This window comes from Rhinolophus hipposideros, assembly GCF_964194185.1.
Source record: "Rhinolophus hipposideros genome assembly, chromosome: 1".
NCBI lineage: Eukaryota > Metazoa > Chordata > Mammalia > Chiroptera > Rhinolophidae > Rhinolophus > Rhinolophus hipposideros.
In genome coordinates, this window is record NC_138047.1 from 91,362,066 (window position 1) to 91,379,703 (window position 17,638).

Genomic DNA, 17,638 nt, shown 5'->3' on the forward strand with positions numbered 1-17,638 from the left:
TTCAAGGTACAACTTATAAAACCCCTGTATGACCCTCCACTGTCTCATTCTTCCCTGCTGTTGACTAAATGTCACTGCTGACGATTTCCTTAGAAGTCACAATTTTGAGATGGCAGAGATAAGGTCCCATTGAATTCATGAGTGATAGTGTGGAGCAGTTTAGTACATTGCATCATAGAAACTAATAAAATGTATTGGTTATTAAGATCACAGTTAAGATAAATTGTGTAATTCTACTTGTGAATTCTACATGTGAATCTGTGTGTGTGTGTGTGTGTGTGTGTGTGTGTGTGTGTGTGTGATATAGTCTTCTTCTACTTGCCACAAAATAATACTTTTTGTGAAGTGCTCTTAAGTTTAAAACCTGCAGAGACCTTCAATACACCACGGAATGAGAACAAGTCACTCTTTCTCACTTGCTTTTGTCTTCATTTTGTTAACATGTACCCTTCCATCCCCCTACCACACATCTTACTAACCCAGAGAATCAAAAACACTTCAGAATACAAACCTTTTTATTTACCTCTTTATCTTCAATGGCTAACATAGTATCTGGTCTCCAGTAGCTTAATAAATATTTTGATTAAATGAGTGAATGTGTGAATAAATGAAAAAATAAATCATGAAAATACTGTAGATACCTTTTGTATTTATTCCCATTTATCTCTGTTTGTTTCTTGACATTTTCTGCACCCTGTGGATTGTAGAAAACTTCCAAAAAGGTTACTAGCACTGTTCTTCACGTTGGCAGAAGAGAAGCATACCTCAAAGTATGACCTCTTTAAAGAGATTCAACAAATTCATTCTTTACTTCAGCTATTTTCATGGCTTCTTTCTATCTAAGAATCTTTCTGCTTCTAACAGTCTTCAAGGCCAAAAAGAAAAATGTATTTCTCTTAGGGGTACAGACAGTCCAGTAAGCTCAAATTGCAGCCCAGAAAGATAGAAGAGGTGCTAGTGTTCACTGACTTTTGTACTTGCCAAAAAGGGAAATACTACCATTGTATGTGCTTACTTCAGTTATGGTTAGTAAATCCTAAACACTATTGCTGCCTCTCAACTGGTAAAACTTCTTAAGAGTACTCAATTTGAATATCCTCCTAATGACATGCTGCTATATATACAAGGGATGCCAAAAAAATGTTACAAGCAGTTACTTTGGTCAGCGTTGTTCAAGCAGTAATAATCAGCCATAATCATAAGTGTCTGAACACTGATGGTAACCACTTTGAGCAACTCTTGCAATTACAGAAGTCAAACGTGACTTGTATTCATCTTTTGCTATTGGTATGTATTGAGTATTACAATTTTAATAGTTTGTTGTTTGTTCTTTTCTTAAAATGTGCATACATTGTTTTGTCACCCTCGGTATGTGTGTGTGTGTGTGTGTGTGTATTCATATATAATATATACATTGTTTTGGTACCCTCAGTGTGTGTGTGTCTGTGTGTGTGTATATGTATATATATATGTATATATACATACACACACATATATATGTATATATATATAATTAGGGCAAGTCGTTTTTATAGGGCCTTGGTATATAATGTTTATAACATGTCATGTAGGTGGATTACACACACACATACACAAAAAATCTCAGTGGATTCCTTCAGAACAGGGTCAGAAAACCTTTTCTGTAAAGGACAGATAGAAAATATTTCAGATTTCATAAATCGTAATGATTCTGTCACAACGACTCAGCTATTCCATTGTAATGTAAAAACATCCAGATATATAAAAGAACAAATTTCCCTGTGTTTCAATGAAATTTTATTTATAAAAGTAAGATTCATGGTTCATGGTCGAAATTTGTCAATCCCTACTCTAGGTAATTTTTTAACATGAAATTATTGTTGGGTATAATTTATGGCTAGTAAAATATCTCTGATTCGAGGGTTCAAATATATTGGGTTTAATTATTGCAAACAGGTGTGTGTGTGTGTGTGTGTGTGTGTGTGTGTTTGTGTATCAGTAGCTGAAGGAAAACATGTATTGTTCACAAGATGTTCTGACAAATAGAAAAGAAAAAGTGTAGTTTTTTTTTATTATATCGAGACCATAGGAGTGAGGTGACCAAATCACACATATGACATCCTGCGAGATGAAGTATATTGTCCAATTGAGAATACTTTGTTTCAGCATCAATCCTGTTTGTCCTGATTACAAAGACTTTTACATGTTAATGCTATTTTATTGAGAAAATCTTCAGACAAATGAAGTATATATTAATTAAAGACAGAGAACTGCATGATCTGAGAAATTCTACCTGAGGAAAGCTTTGTGAATGTATTCCAAGGGGTTATTGAAATTCATAAAATCTTTATAAAAATATAACAAGCTGTAAATAAAAGACGTTGAACTTAGCATGTGAATTTATGAACACCTGTGGCATACCTGGCGGGACCCCTATTGAAACGGTCCTCATGTGGCCAGGTACCAGTGCATACATATTGCCTAAGCTGTTCGACATGCTGATATTAGTACACAATAGTCATGTTGTCAGTTTGGTGGCTTTTGTAAATAAGCTTATTGAGATATTAGCAACAGTGAAAGTTTGCTACCTTGTTGTCTGTCCTGCCAATTGCTACCAGGGAAGGTCAACGAATTCAAGATAGGTAGAAGAAACAACAACAGGAAATAATTAGCTTAACGTTTAGAGTTGTAAATCTTTGCTTGTCATCCAGTTACTCTGCATTAACCTGAGATGGGAAGTCACTAGGATAAAAATCCAGAGAATAAAATGCTAAAGGGACTAGGTTTTTGATTAATGGCAAGATATATGTGATTCAGGAGAGAGCACTATTAATATATGTCTTTTTGAGAGCCCACACTGCCTCTTCTTTCAAGAGACAGTAAAAAGCTCTTGCCTGCTAAGTTTTGCTTTTATATAGTGATGATTAAATAAAGATTCATTTCAGGTCAGACAGAGTTCCTCCTTGATAACCTATCATGAATCTTGAAGGCAAGGATAAGATTATTTCCCAAAGAAATAATATGATCATTTCTCCTCTCAAAACCCCATGTTGTATCAAAATCTCATTCAGGAAATAGCGTGCTATAGTGGGAAGAGTACTGCATTGAGAATCATAAAAATGTCTTCTCCCCTTGTCTCTCTTTTACTATGGGATCTTGTGAAAATTCAATTAACTCTTCAAGACCCACTGTCTCACTGAGTCTCGCAAATCAGCCAACATTTTTAGTTCCCCTATGTCCCGGGCAAGGTGCCTTTGTCACTGCCTTCTAGAAACTCAATGATAAATAAAGGACATAGTATGAGTGATATTCTTAAATTATTATTAGGTTATGATGATATCCAAGGGCTTTGCAGTTGTTGTTTTTTGTTTTTTTTTTTTTTTAATTTTTGCAGTGAAAACATCACCTGAATTTATTTTATATATCTTAAAAGTGCTATCCTAAGGGGGAAAAATAATTCAGATGAGCTCATGTTAGAAAGAAACATATTATTTTGAAAGGAAAATCATGATATAGCTGACTTCGCATAAAAACAGATGAGACAAATGTGTTGCCTTCAACACAAGAATGGTATCGTTATGGCAAAAATTTAAAATTAAATGAACTGAAAAATGAACAAAACCCACAATGAAAAGCAGGTTGAAAGGGATAAACTCATGTTTTTAGGAATAAAATGTTATGGTTTTTTGTACAAATCTCTATCGAGAAGAAAATTATTTGTCAAAAATGTATTATTATTATTATTATTATTATTATTATTATTATTATTATAAAGTATGTTTTCTAGCTGAAATGATCTTTAAAATATATATATGAAGAAGGATTACATCTGTCTATATTTTATTCCACTGTCACAGTCACCAAGATACAGTGTTCTGTCAATTTTTTAGAAGAGCAGTGATATGAGACATACAAAATGTTTTTGTTCAAGAATCAGATATACGTATTCTGAGTATCCCCCAAAATAATTGCATGATATCCTTTGTTAGCCCCTAATTCTTATTTTTCATCCTCAATATAGTGCAGACCCTGAAGAACTGAAACACACTAGTTCTGAAAAAGAGTAATTCCTTTATTTTAATGTTTTTCTTTTTTCTCTTTTCTAAGTATGAGTTTATATCTTGGCTTTAGACCTCAAAAAGTCATACGTATATTATGGAAGTAAATCTGGAAGTAAAGCTGTAGTTAGAAACATTGAGTTACTTCAGAGCAATTGTGTATGAAATGGTATCCTCTTCTACCTGTTATTACTTAGGAACTAACAGCATGGATTATGTAGACTTGTCATAGGGATTCTGCATCCAAAAGCACTGATTTAATCCAACTTGTGATATTCTGTTTTCAGGTCTAATTAGGGTATATAGAGTTTTAGTGTAAAATAAAATAAGATCTTTTAAATTATAAAATTAATCTGCAAATATGGTAACAAAATGTATTATCTCCCTCTAAATTCTCTACATATTTATATCGGGTCATGTTTTTAAAATATATAGTGTAATACTATAAAATCTATGTGCATCAAAAGATAAGTATGGTTGAATGAATAGAAAAAGCATGATATTGTGGTAAGGTGCATTTCCCATCTACTGATAATTTTCAAACAGGAATATAAAAGTTATATTAACTAATTGCCTAGAGAATTTTAGTGTTTGTGTGTGTGTGTGTGTGTGTGTGTGTCTGTGTTTATGTGGATAAATTTTCAGTCACAGAGTTTTATATCTAGAACGAAAAAAAGTACCCATTTACTTGATTAGCTATAATAAACATTACATCACTGATTTATTTCTACATTATTATGTGGTTCTATATACCATGCTTCATATTTTTAGACTTACATTCAGCAACACAAGAATCCTAATTTCTCTTTTTATATAATGTGATCATGTAGTTTCCTAAAACATTGTTATATATCAGATTTATAAACTTACCATTCATGAAGTTTTTTTAGAAAATTTATTACTTGCTAGGATCCAGGTAGGGAGAAGGAGAGAGACATTTTTGCTGCTAAGGAAGTCCCATCTTGTTAAGAGAAAGGGACACCTTGGGAACGAATTCAAGATAGGACTATATAGTTAAGAATATGGGAGTGATTAAATCTCCCTGAGTTTAAAATTAAAGAACACTTTATACCTCAATTTATTAAGAGCTCCCTACGCCTCACAAATTCTATTACAATGTTTAATACATAATTTCATTTAATAGCCATGTGAACAATGAACACCCATTTACAAACAAGTAAAATATGATCTAAAGAGCTAAAGTAGCGTAATTATGGCTTCAGAGCCAATTGGGGACAAAAATGGAATTTGAGCTCCAGTTATCCTGACAATAAAGCTTATGCTTACAAAAATAACCCTATTTATTGATTACACTCTCTCAGTTTTGGGCAAAAAAAATGTTAAATGTCTGGTGAAAGCAATTTATGCCTTCCTGTTGCATGGTGCCGTGGCAGCGTACAAAGTCCCCCAGGATACTACCACCTCTGAGACACATGCCGAGGAATAACTGAGTACAATTTTTCTGTACAAAATTTAAGATCATCCTCTGAAAGAAAACCTAAACTCAAATGCAGGTGTGAGAGCTTCCTGACGGGCATGATGAAGCCATGTTCTTAATCCAGAGTGGTGAGGGAGTGGTTAAACCGCAAGCCAGTTGGAACAGTGTCTGAACAGGTGCAGCCACAAATAGCCTAAATGAACAGGAGTCGTTTCAGAAGTTTTGATTATCCTGAATGCAGGTCTTTTCCAAAGTAGATTTGCTGATTCAAATTCATTGTGCTGTTCTATTTTGCCATAGACATAAACACTACAAATGGCATACAGAAAAGGTCAACTCAGTAGAACTGGAGTCATTTCATTTGTTTACTAATTATTTGAGATAACATCCTGGAAATAAAAGAAGTTTCCATGTATGACACAAGTTTGCTTCCTATCCATCCTTGTGATCTTTTGGGAGTGGTTTTTTGTTTGTTTGTTTGTTTCTATAACGTAACACGGTCTATAATACAGTGTCTAAAAGTAAAATAAATTGCCAGTGGTTTCCTCACTTTAAAAATATAAATGTCTGGGTCAACATATTATTGACTGGAATCAGGAAATCTGTGTCCTTGTACAAGGCACCACAACGTTTGCCCTTGTGAAAGGAATAAAGTTTCTCTGATGTCAGTGATCCTATTTCCTGTTCGTGATTTTAACGATGCTAAGGATTTATATAAACTGACCAGACATTGCACATGTATGTCTGGGCTTTGCTACTTCATTGAACCTGTGACACCAAAAAAATCACTACCCAAAGTCAATTCTCCTTCCATCACCGTATCTTTGATCCCTTTTACCCTTTTCTACCACCTCCATCACCTTTACTTACCCTCTGGTAACCACTAAACTGATGTCTATATCTATGATTTTTTGTCTTGTTCCATTAGTTGCTTTCAATTTTATATCCCACATATGAGTGAAGTCATATGGTTCTTGACGGTTTCTGTCTGACTTATTTCTCTTAACATAACCTCAAGATCACATTGTCACAAATGGCAGTTATTCATCTTTCCATATGGTCTGGTAATTTTCCATCGTATGTATGTGCAACTTCTTCTTTATCTGATCATCCATAGAAGGACACTTTGGTTGTTTCCATGTCTTGGCCACCGTGAAAAATGCTGCTGTGAACATAGGAGTACATATATCTTTACGGATAAATGTTTTCAGATTTTTTGGATAGATACCCAGAAAAGGGATTGCTGGGTCATAGGAAAATTCTGTTCTTAATTGTTTTGAGGAAACTTCATACTGTTATCCATAGTGGCTGTACCAATTTACATTCCTACCAACAGTGTATGTGGGTTCACGTTACTCCACAGACTCTCTAGCACTTGTTATTTTTTGTCTTGTGATAAGAGCCATACTAACAGGTGTGAGGTGATATCCCATTGTGGTTTTGATTTGCATTTCCCTAATAGCTAGTGAAGTTGGTCATCCTTTCGTGTATCTGTTGGCCATTTGTATGTCTTCTTGGGAGAAGTGTCTGTTCAGGCTCTCTGCCTATTTTTTAATTGGATTTGATTTCTGTTGTTGTTGAGTTGCATGCGTTCTTTATATGTTTTGGATATTAGCAAACTTAGGTTTAAATTTAGTGATATATCATTCTCTCTCTCTCTCTCTCTCTCTTTGTATACATATACACATATATGTATATAGATATAGATATAGACATACATGATTATTGCATAAGGTTATTTAACACATCTATTACCTTACATAGTACTTGTGTGTGTGTATGTGTGTGTGTGTGTGTGTGGTGTGTAGTGAGACAATTAAGATTTACTCTCAGCAAATTTCAAGTTTACAATACAATTTTGTTAACTATAGTCACCTGCTGTACAATAGATCCCCTGACCTTATTTATCTTTTAACAGAATATGTATACTCTTTGACCGCATCTCTTCATTTCTCTCATCCTCCAGCCCATTGCAACACCCAATATACTCTCTGTATGAGTTTGACATTTTACATTCCACATATATATAAGATCATCCAATATTTGTTTTTCTGTGTCTGACTTATTTCAGTTAGCATAATGTCCTGCTGGTTCATCCATATTGTTGTAAATGGCAGCATTTACTTCTCTTTGTGACTGATTTCCATTTGGTTCTTTCTATAGTTTCTATCTCTTCATTGGTATTCTCATTTTCTTCATGCATTGTTTCACTGATTTCATCAATTGTCTGTTTTCTCTTTTAGCTCACTGAACATTTTTATGACAGTTATTTTAAATTCTTTTAGCAGCAGCTCATTGGTCTGTGTTCATTTAGGATTAGTTTCTAGAGTTTTATCTTGCTCCTTTGATTGGGTCATATGTCCCTGTTTGTTGTACTTTCTTTTTTTTCTCAAGGATTTTTGTCATTCAAATAAACAACCGCCTATCCCAGTCTCTGAGTCCTGACTTTGTACAAGAAAACTTTTGCTCTGCTGGAGGTTGTAGGAGCTCTCAGACCTTTTCTGATACTGTCTAGTGTCTCAGTGTCTGCCTGGAAAACCACAGCTGTAACATGTAGAAGTGCTTGTCTGTTTCCAGCAGCTTCCAAACTCTTGCACTTGTCTTGTCAGTGCTCTGACTCTAGTGAGAGAGCAACCAGTCCCTACAGCAGCACCCAGACAAGCAAGAGACTTGGATTCATGGTCCACTTTTTTGTTTTCATCCTGAAGGAGGAGCCTGGTACAGAGGGTTTCCTCCTGGTGGCTCTGCTCTGCTGCATAGGGAGTGAGGCAAAAATGGGTGTGACAAGTGAAGATAGTATTTCTACCTTTTTTGTTACATCCATACTTTATAAAACCATACTTCTTGGTTTTATAATAGCCTGGGTGCAATAGTGTCTCAATTGGTCTCTATAGTTCTCCCAGAAGTTTTCTGATCCATAGATTGTGGTTAACTTGGTGTCTCTTTCTGGGAAAAAGGTAGACCGGTTATGTCAAATTGGTTTTGTTTTGAGGGCTTTTTGTTAAATCTGACTTTTAATATAATTAGGTTAACATAAAGATATTTTAAAAATTGTGTACTAAGAATATTTTAAAAAGGAGAAAGATTTATGTGATATGAAGAGAAACCAGAGTATTACTAAGAATGTTTTAAATGGGTAGGTTTCATTTATGAACTTTACCCTTTCCTCTATTGTATCTGCATAGTTTTCTCATATGTGTTAAGAATACAATCTAGACATCAATATACTGCCATTCCTAAGGAGTACCATTTGGCATCTTAGTAACTTTTGCGAAGACTAGCATATTGATGAGTTAAATACAAAGCTTGCCAAAAAATGTATATACATTTTAAGAAATGAAAAAACTGTATTAATATACACCAATAACAAAAGATGAATACAAGTCACGTTTGACTTCTGCAATTACAAGAGGTGCTTAAAGTGGTTACTATCAGCGTCCAAACACTTCTGATTATGGCCAACTACTGCTTGAGCAACATGGACCAATGTGTTAATATCTCGTAAAATGTGTTTACATTTTTTGTTACCATTGGCATCCCCAGTACATGAGACACTGAGTACCTAGCCAGAGCTAATTCTGGACTCAGTCAGAGGCTAGACTATCCTTAAAAATACCTCTTTGCTTCGCTTCTTCCCCTGTCCTATCTTGCTTCACATACTCTGTTATGGTTTTCTCAAAAGTGTGCTTCACTAATAAACCACCTGAACAATAATCTCCATCTGTAACCTCTGGCTCCCCTATTGAGCAAACTGACTTGGACATCAACCTTAACAATACGGGCAAGTAAAGTATAAAGTGAAATGAGATCACACAAAATTGGGAAAGATTGTTGCCTGTTTTTTGCTCTGTTTTGTTTTTTGGATAAAGGCTCTATACGTATTTGACTGATGACTTCATTTAGCCATATGGATATTACTTAAAAGAAATCATATTTTAAAAGTTACAGAAGCAGCAAAATATTCCATTTATATTTGGGGTAAAGTAATAAATTGAGTGGATCTAGAAATAACATAGCAGGAAGTAGTGGGAAGAAGACAGCGCGGAATGTAAGTTATGGAAAAGATTGTGAACCCATGTGGAGCAGAGACTTAGAAACTGTTCAAGTTCTCGTTGACGTGATTAAATTTTTAAATTAGAGTGCTATCTTGGTTGCTCCTTTCTGCTCTGGTAAGAGAGTTTCCAGAAATATTGACATTCTAATTCAGAAACAACCTTGCCCTGAAACTGCCATTGGCAATATCATTAAAACTCTTGTTTTCAACATTTCTATTTCTTGTTTAATACAATTTGTTCATTCCATGCCTCATCCTATTCCCACACATATCATACTCTGTCTTCAAGGAAGGGGCTTTGCTATTTAAGCTTTTATATTTAAACAGTATTTCCCCCATCTCAGATATTACACATTGCACACTAAACCATAAGCAGTAAAAGCTATGGGTTTTGCAAATATTTTGAGTGCTTTAAATTATAACTCATCATTAAGAAAATGCAATAAAGTACTTTTATACTATCCAAACAATACATTCTAAAAATCAATACTATTGGAGCAAGACTTAAAGATATAAATTACCTAAATAGAGTCTTTCTAACAGAATTATTCTTGTCAACGAAAAAAGTATTTTTTTCTCTTCCCAGCCTTTAAAATATATGCTTAAGTATTTTTCACATTGATTTTCCATTAAGGACTCCAAGTTCCAATTTTGTATTCTGTTCCCCCTAGTCAGAAGCAAAAGTCCCCAAGAGGTATATCTCACTAGCTGAGAACTTTACACGAGCTTGCTTCATGTTTAACCCTAAAGAGATCACAGGTTGCTGACGTCCACCAGCCTTAGCATCTTTCTGAGGAATAGGACTCTTTCCACTTATCTTTATAAAAAAAACAAAGAAGACCATACCTACATTTGCTCTATATTTTCCTGATGACTCATTTAATATACATGACTACTTCTATTATTTTTATCAATAATTATTTGAAATGAGTAATTTGTATATGTTTAAATTATCTTGTATGTTGTCTAGCAATAATTCTTGAGACAAGCGTAAGTGACTCCACTCCAATTTACATACCTAGAATGTGTGTGTGCGTGAAAGTGTGTGTCCGTGGTATGGTTGTGACTATAGTTATTTTGTTATTGTAGAAGTGTCTTAGTACTAGAAATAAACATTGGTCTAAACTAGTTCAAAGTATAGATTTTTAAAACATTAAATAGAAAATATATAGAGTGGCTTTGAATATCACCTTTATTGTAAATGTTTTTCTGATTTATGACTTCTGTGTTTTACCTTCTAATCATGTAAACTTTCCCTCAGTTTATTGCCTCTGTACATATCTCAAGTCTTGACTGTCCAAAGGAGAGCAACTAAAAAAAAAAAAAAAAAAAAAAACTCATCATCCTAGTGGGCATTAATGTATTTATTATAAAAGCAGATACGTGAAAAATTCCAACAGGAAATTTATGTTCCAGAGAAAAGTGGAAGAAACAGGGCCTTTTCTTTAGGTTAACATGTTGGTATGGAAAGAATAATCGGAACATACAAATTTAGAAGCCTGTCATTTTTTAGCGGAATAAAAAAGGTTCACATACTTCAGTAGTTGTCCTCAATATTTGTTTCCCTTTTCCACAAAAGTATTTATTGATTATGATAAGTCTATATCATCAGAAGTCTCTATTATGATGAATAGAGATTTCAATACATACTATATTTTATAAAATGTTAGATTGCAAATTGTTTATGACATTTCTTGGAATAAATATCTTTTATCTCCAAGTTTAAGGATCCAGAATACTTTATATTCTTAGAAAATGATCATCTATTTACTATTAACATGTAAGTAATTTTTTTTATGCTTAAATAATTTATTTTTCAGTGAACTGAAATTAGAAAAAGGAGAAACATTCAAGAGAAGAGAAATATATGTATATCTCTCAGAAGTTTTACTTTATGAAATAGCATTTTTTCTAACGTGGAACAGTTATTTGAATTTTAAAAGACAGTGTCAAAAGTTTCACAGATAGTATAGATGACAACTAATTTAATGTGTGAATTTGCTAGGGCTGCAAACAAAGTACCAAGAACTGAGTAGCCGAAACAACAAAAAATTATTGTTTCATGGTTGTGGAGGCTGCGTGTCGCAGACCAAGGTGCAGGTAGGGTTGGTTCCCATCTGAGGGCAGAGAAAGAAGGGTCTGCTCCAGGCCTCACTCTTTAGTTTCTAGATGGCCGCCTTCCCTCGACCTTTCACATCAGTCTTCCCTTTATGGGGGTCCATCTCCAAATGTCCCCTTTACATAAGAACACTTGTCATATTGGATTGGGAACTACCAATTTTCACTGGATAACTTCCTTAAATACCTCAGCTGTAAATAAGGTCATATTTTGAGGCTCTGGAATTAGGGTATCAACGTATGAACTGTGAGGGACACAATTCAATCCCTAACATTTAACAGATATATATATAACCAAGGGAATGTGTCATTAAGTCATTTTTTCTTTTAAATAAATTTTACTTTTAGAAGCATAAATATACAATACTTTATGATGTTATATGGCAGAGTGGCTAGGGGATCAAATCCTGCTGAGAAAGATCATGATTTATACTTTAAAAATCTCATTTTGACTGGTTAAAGAAATTTTAATTTCTCTGTATGAATTTATTCAAAGAAGAAAAGCAACATTAACACAATTAATTTGTGGACTATTCACCTTGATTTGGTTTGGTAGTTATTTTTTTAAAGGTCTAGAATAGTTTTAAATGAATGCACTTTCAACCTATCATATAGATGTCACGCTAAAGGCTTGTTATTAACATTTAATTTTGAGAACTGATTTCTATTCTGACAAATCATTGTATGTATCAAATTTTATCATAATAGTTATGATATCAGCTACTTGAACTCATTTTAAATGTTTATAATTAAATGTTTTTAAAATAAAATCAAAGTAACTAACAGTTTGTGTTTTACTGTGAATATTACACGTCTAAAATTACAGTTTTCCTATAGTTATACATCATGCATTCACTAGACATATCATTCATGTTTAATTGCAAATTGAAAACCTGTTTTTTTTTTTGTGAGTGAATTTCTCTTTATATCTTACAAATCAAATGTTTAGTCTGACAAAGAAAAATAATGCTTGACAAGGAATGTCACAGAGATACGCCATTAAATAAGACATTATGTAATTCAACCTTGATAAAAGGCTTTATGCAAAATTCATAACCTCCATTTGAGTCAAGCACTTGTATATTCATTTATCAGATAAGTACCACCTTCAGCAGTCTTTTTTTTATAGCTATGATCTCTGACCTATTTCTCATCTTTTTAAATTATGGTGATAGGAAAAGACTCCCAAATACTTAAAAACATTTTATCCTTAGTGACATTTTCTAACCAGTTTGCTACTGAACAGTTGCTAAGTAGACTGTGAGATAGAGGTACACAGGAAACTAAAAATAGTAAAATCTTGGGTCAGATTTGCGTGAAGTTTAATCAAATTCAATCACAATAGCACCACCTATTGGTGATTTTTTTCAGTGTAAATTCTAAATTCTACTGCTTGCACTATAACATTTTAAATTAATATTCATATAGTTTCCTCGTGCTCAATTCATATAGTTTCCTTATACTCAATTCATAGATCATTGCTTAAACAAAGCAATGGTTATCAAGTGTATCTCTTTTTATAATGATATCTACCTAAATACTTCTCTCTGTATGTGGCTTTCAGTTTAATATTTTGAAAGTACTCAGTGTGTATTCCTTCTCATTGAATGTTGTAGAGAGGCATATTTTAATGGAAACTCCAGCATGGTGTTTTGTTTTTTTTTCTTTAAAATAATGTAATTTGCTCATCAGTCTATTTTTGAGGGACTAGGCAATTTCTTTTTAGAATCAGATTCAGAGTTTTCTTTCTTTCTTTTCTTTTTTTGAATGTTATGCCTTTTCAGGTCTAAAGTCATTGTTATCTTTCAGGATGTTAAGTCTGTTGTATTAAGAAATATCCTGACTCTAAAATGAGGAAATGGAAGTGAATATAATTGCTCCTGTTAACATAAGGGAATAGAATTGGTGACCCTTTTTTGTCATAACATAGTTAAACTAAAATATGAGACTTGGGAATCTTTCCTGAATTTCCAAGTATGGTAAATTATAGTATAAAACATTATTATATATTAAGGAAGATGATGTCAACTGCATAATAATACACAGAGAGGTTGCTGGATATTTTTTCAGCAGAGAAAGTGGGAATGTCCCATTCTCAGACAGGAAGGAAATAGAAAAATAAATCCAATGATGTTTTGTGAGAAAACTCCAAAATGACCTCTAATAATTATAGACCATAGGGTGGAGATATTGAGAATTTCTCAATCTGTGTTGAGCAGATTAGTTTTAATTTAATCATCACAGGATGATTTATTTCACAGACTCATGTATTACAAACTAATAGAGATGTGTATATAAAAAGATTGTACCTTCTTTTGGATGGTTGGGAAGTTCCCTAAAATAGAAACAATTTGTTCCATAGTTAGAAAATAAATGGTCTATGATGTAAAAAGAAACAAACAAACAAAACAAAACAAAACAAAACAAAAACCTCTTAACACTAGAAATTTACCTGAATTGTAACCAAAGAACAAGGACAGAAAACTGTTTTTAAATCATTTCCTCTTTTAGTAAGAAAAGGAAAAATCAATAAAATGGTTATAGAGCTAGAGAGTTTGCCTGATATGGAAAATTGCAAACTAAAAAGAATTGAAATTTGTTGAGAGTAATGGCTAAATATGAAAAGCCTTGCTTAGTCCAGAGCCAGAAAAACCCATACAAGGTAATATTTTCTTCAGGTATTGAAAATGCTGGTTGCTACTCTTGACATAACATCTGAATGTTTTGTTCATATATGTTTATGAACACATAGATCTTTGTTCCCTGAAGAGCACTTAGTATTAAACCTCCATACTACTGAATACATTTCAAAAATGGTAAAACAAAATGACCCACTGTTATTGACTGAATTTAGGTCCCCTAAAATTCACACATTGAAGCCCTAACTCCCAATGTGACCATATTTAGCTACAGGGCTTAAAGGAGATAATTAAGTTTAAATGAGGTCATCAGTATAGGGCCCTAATCCAATAGGACTGGTGTTCTTAAAAGAAGAGAGACATCATTTGTTTGTCTTGTTCTTTTTGGTTTATATACCACATATCAGTGAAATCATAGGGTTCTCTGCTTTTTCTGTCTGACTTATTTCACTTAGCATTACTCTCTCGAGATCCATCCATGTTGTCACCCCAATAAAATTAATTAAAAAAAAAAAGAAGAGAGACATCAGAGAGCTCTTTCTCTCTGTGAGAGTCACAAAGAAGAAACTACATGACGACACAGTGAGCATGTGGTCATCTACAAGTCAGGAAGAAAGACCTCACTAGAAATCAACACTGATGGCATTTTGATCTTGGAATCTAGCCTCCCAAAGCTTTAGAAAATAAATTTCTGTTGTTTAAGCCACCCTGTCTATGATATTTTGTTAGGGGAGCCCTAGTCCATTCTCTCTGCAGTATATTACTCTTTCAGAATTTCTATTTGTGGAAGATGCAAACACATTAAGTTAATCCTGTATTTCACTTTATGGCCAACCGTTTGTTGGTTCTAAGTTAATTTTGTTGTACCTTTCAAAATATTTTCCCTTCATCCCACATATGCAGTTTCATTTCCATCTTCCTGTGTCTTTAGATACATACATATATATTACATGCCATTTGTATTAGTTAACTTTTACTGTTAAAAGGGACCAAAGGTTTGCTACCCAAGAGCTGCCCTTTGGGATATTGATTTTAAGCTAGTTATTAGGCAGCAAAAGCCTCAGAAAGAACGTTTGACACCACCCCCATTTCCTGCCTAAGACATTCAAATGAAAGGACTGCTTCAGGAAGGAAATCTTAGGATGTTGCTCTATCCTAATTTGAATTATATGGTGAATAAGAGGGCTCCAGGCAGGGCCTGATAGCTGGATCACCGCTGGTGCCTCAGTGTTTTCTGGGTTGCCTAGCAAATATTTACCTGCCATATGTGTTCTGCTCTTCCTCAATTACCCACAAATCTCCCATTCTCCCTTTTGATATCTAAGCTCCCATTCTCTCTTCTCCTTTATCCAAAATGAAATATACCCAATGTTGTCTCACTGTCTCTGGAATTGTCATACTATGTGAATTACTGGTGCACACATATTAAAAACTGGTTTTTGCCTGCTAATCTACCCCTGTTAATTTGATTGTTAGTCCAGATACAGGAACTTAGAAGGTGGGAGGAAAATTAATTTTTTAGCCCGCACTCTGCATAGCATATTAAGCTAAAACTTAGTGGGCTCTAGCAACCGATATTTATTATCCCAGAATTTCTGTGGGTCAGGAGCCAAAGTACCACTTAGTTGGGTTCCCTGCTTAATGGTCTCTCACATGTTTATGTGGGGGAGGAAATAACTGTCCTCTATTTTCAAGGTTTTTCTTTCTGGTTTAATAATCAAATAGGCATGAGGCAGATTAGCAAGAGAAAATAACCCAATTTAATATATTCATATGTATATAGGAACCCCACATACATGAGAAAGTGAGAGACTCCGTATGAAGGAGAGAGATTCAGAGATAGAATGGGGGGCTGAGGTACATAAGACATCCTGAGTTAGTGATGATGTAAGGTGCCTGGGAGGGGGGCCTTCAGAAGGTCACTGTAGGATAATAGGAACAGACTTTCAGTAAACAGAAGTTTGTTCTGCCCTACAGATAGATCAATAGAAGTTATTTCTGATAATCTCTTATGGGTAATGTCTCTTAATTCAAATTCTTCTAGGTAGTTAATAGGGGCAGGGACAGAAATTTCTCTTGAGTCTGTGTTTAAAGTTGCCTTTAGTTCCAAAGTGTCTGCATACCCCAGAGGCACATCTCGGGGTGACCTGTCCCGGACCTCCACATTTACAATATCGCCTGAAGTCTTGACTGGGGAAAGATCCTTTTCTAAGCTTCTTTATGTTGATGTAGTTGGCAGGATTCAGTTCCTCAAGAATTGTGGGACTAAGAGCCTCTGTTGCTCATCAGCTGTTGGCTGGAGGCCCCCTCAGTTCCTTTTCAGGTGGGCATCTTAACAGAGCTGTTTGCTTTATTAGTGTAGGCAAACTGAGATAGCAGTGGGTAAAGACTGCCAGCAGGACGGAAGGCACAGTCCTTTATAATCTAATTACAGAAGAGACACATCTCATTACATTTGCCATATTCTATTTCTTACGATTCCTAGATTTCTCTTACATAGGGAATGGATTACCCAAGGGTATGAATATCACGAGGAGGGGATTACTGAAAGCCATATCAGAAGCTAATGTTATATTGATTCACTGTGTGTATGTGTGTGTGTGCATGTGTATGTGAGAGTGTGTGTGTGTGTATTTTTCCTTAGGAAAAAATGTGCACTGTTATTTGAGGGTATGCCATTTTAGTCTTCATAAATAATATTGTAATATAGATATGGTGTTGTTTCTTAGAATCCACTTCGTCTAACATATGTATCTCTATTTTCACAATATAGCTCGCTTTCACTCTGTTTCCCTCTCTGTACCTCTCTCTGTCTCTGTCTCTCTCTCTACACATGCACACACGCACACACACACACCCTTATAGATACAAGTTTCTAATCTTACCATTGTTATTTCAATACGCATTTTTTGTAGTCTATCTGTGTTGTTGCATATATCTATTCCATCACTGCCTGCTACACAATATTGATATGGATACACAGCTATACCTTCAACGACATAGAGTACTGTGTAGCACATATTAGATATTCAATAAATATTTATTAATTGTTAAATAAAATACACACACACGTACACACACTCTTTGTGCTGGATAGCTGAACTATCCAACTTCCTGCTATGAGAAAAAACTTCAAAACTCCGAAATTTTTGAAATTTTGAAATGAACATGAGCATTAAAATAATCCCTGATTATATTTCTGATATAAAGTTAAAGTTCCACATTCGTTCTGATGACTGTTAACACAATGTTTTGAAAGTTGCTCCATTATCTGAAGATAGCAGTGAAATCTCCAATTACTTATTAGAAGTCTTGCCAGTATAACCCAAGACCACCACATGGTTGAAATACA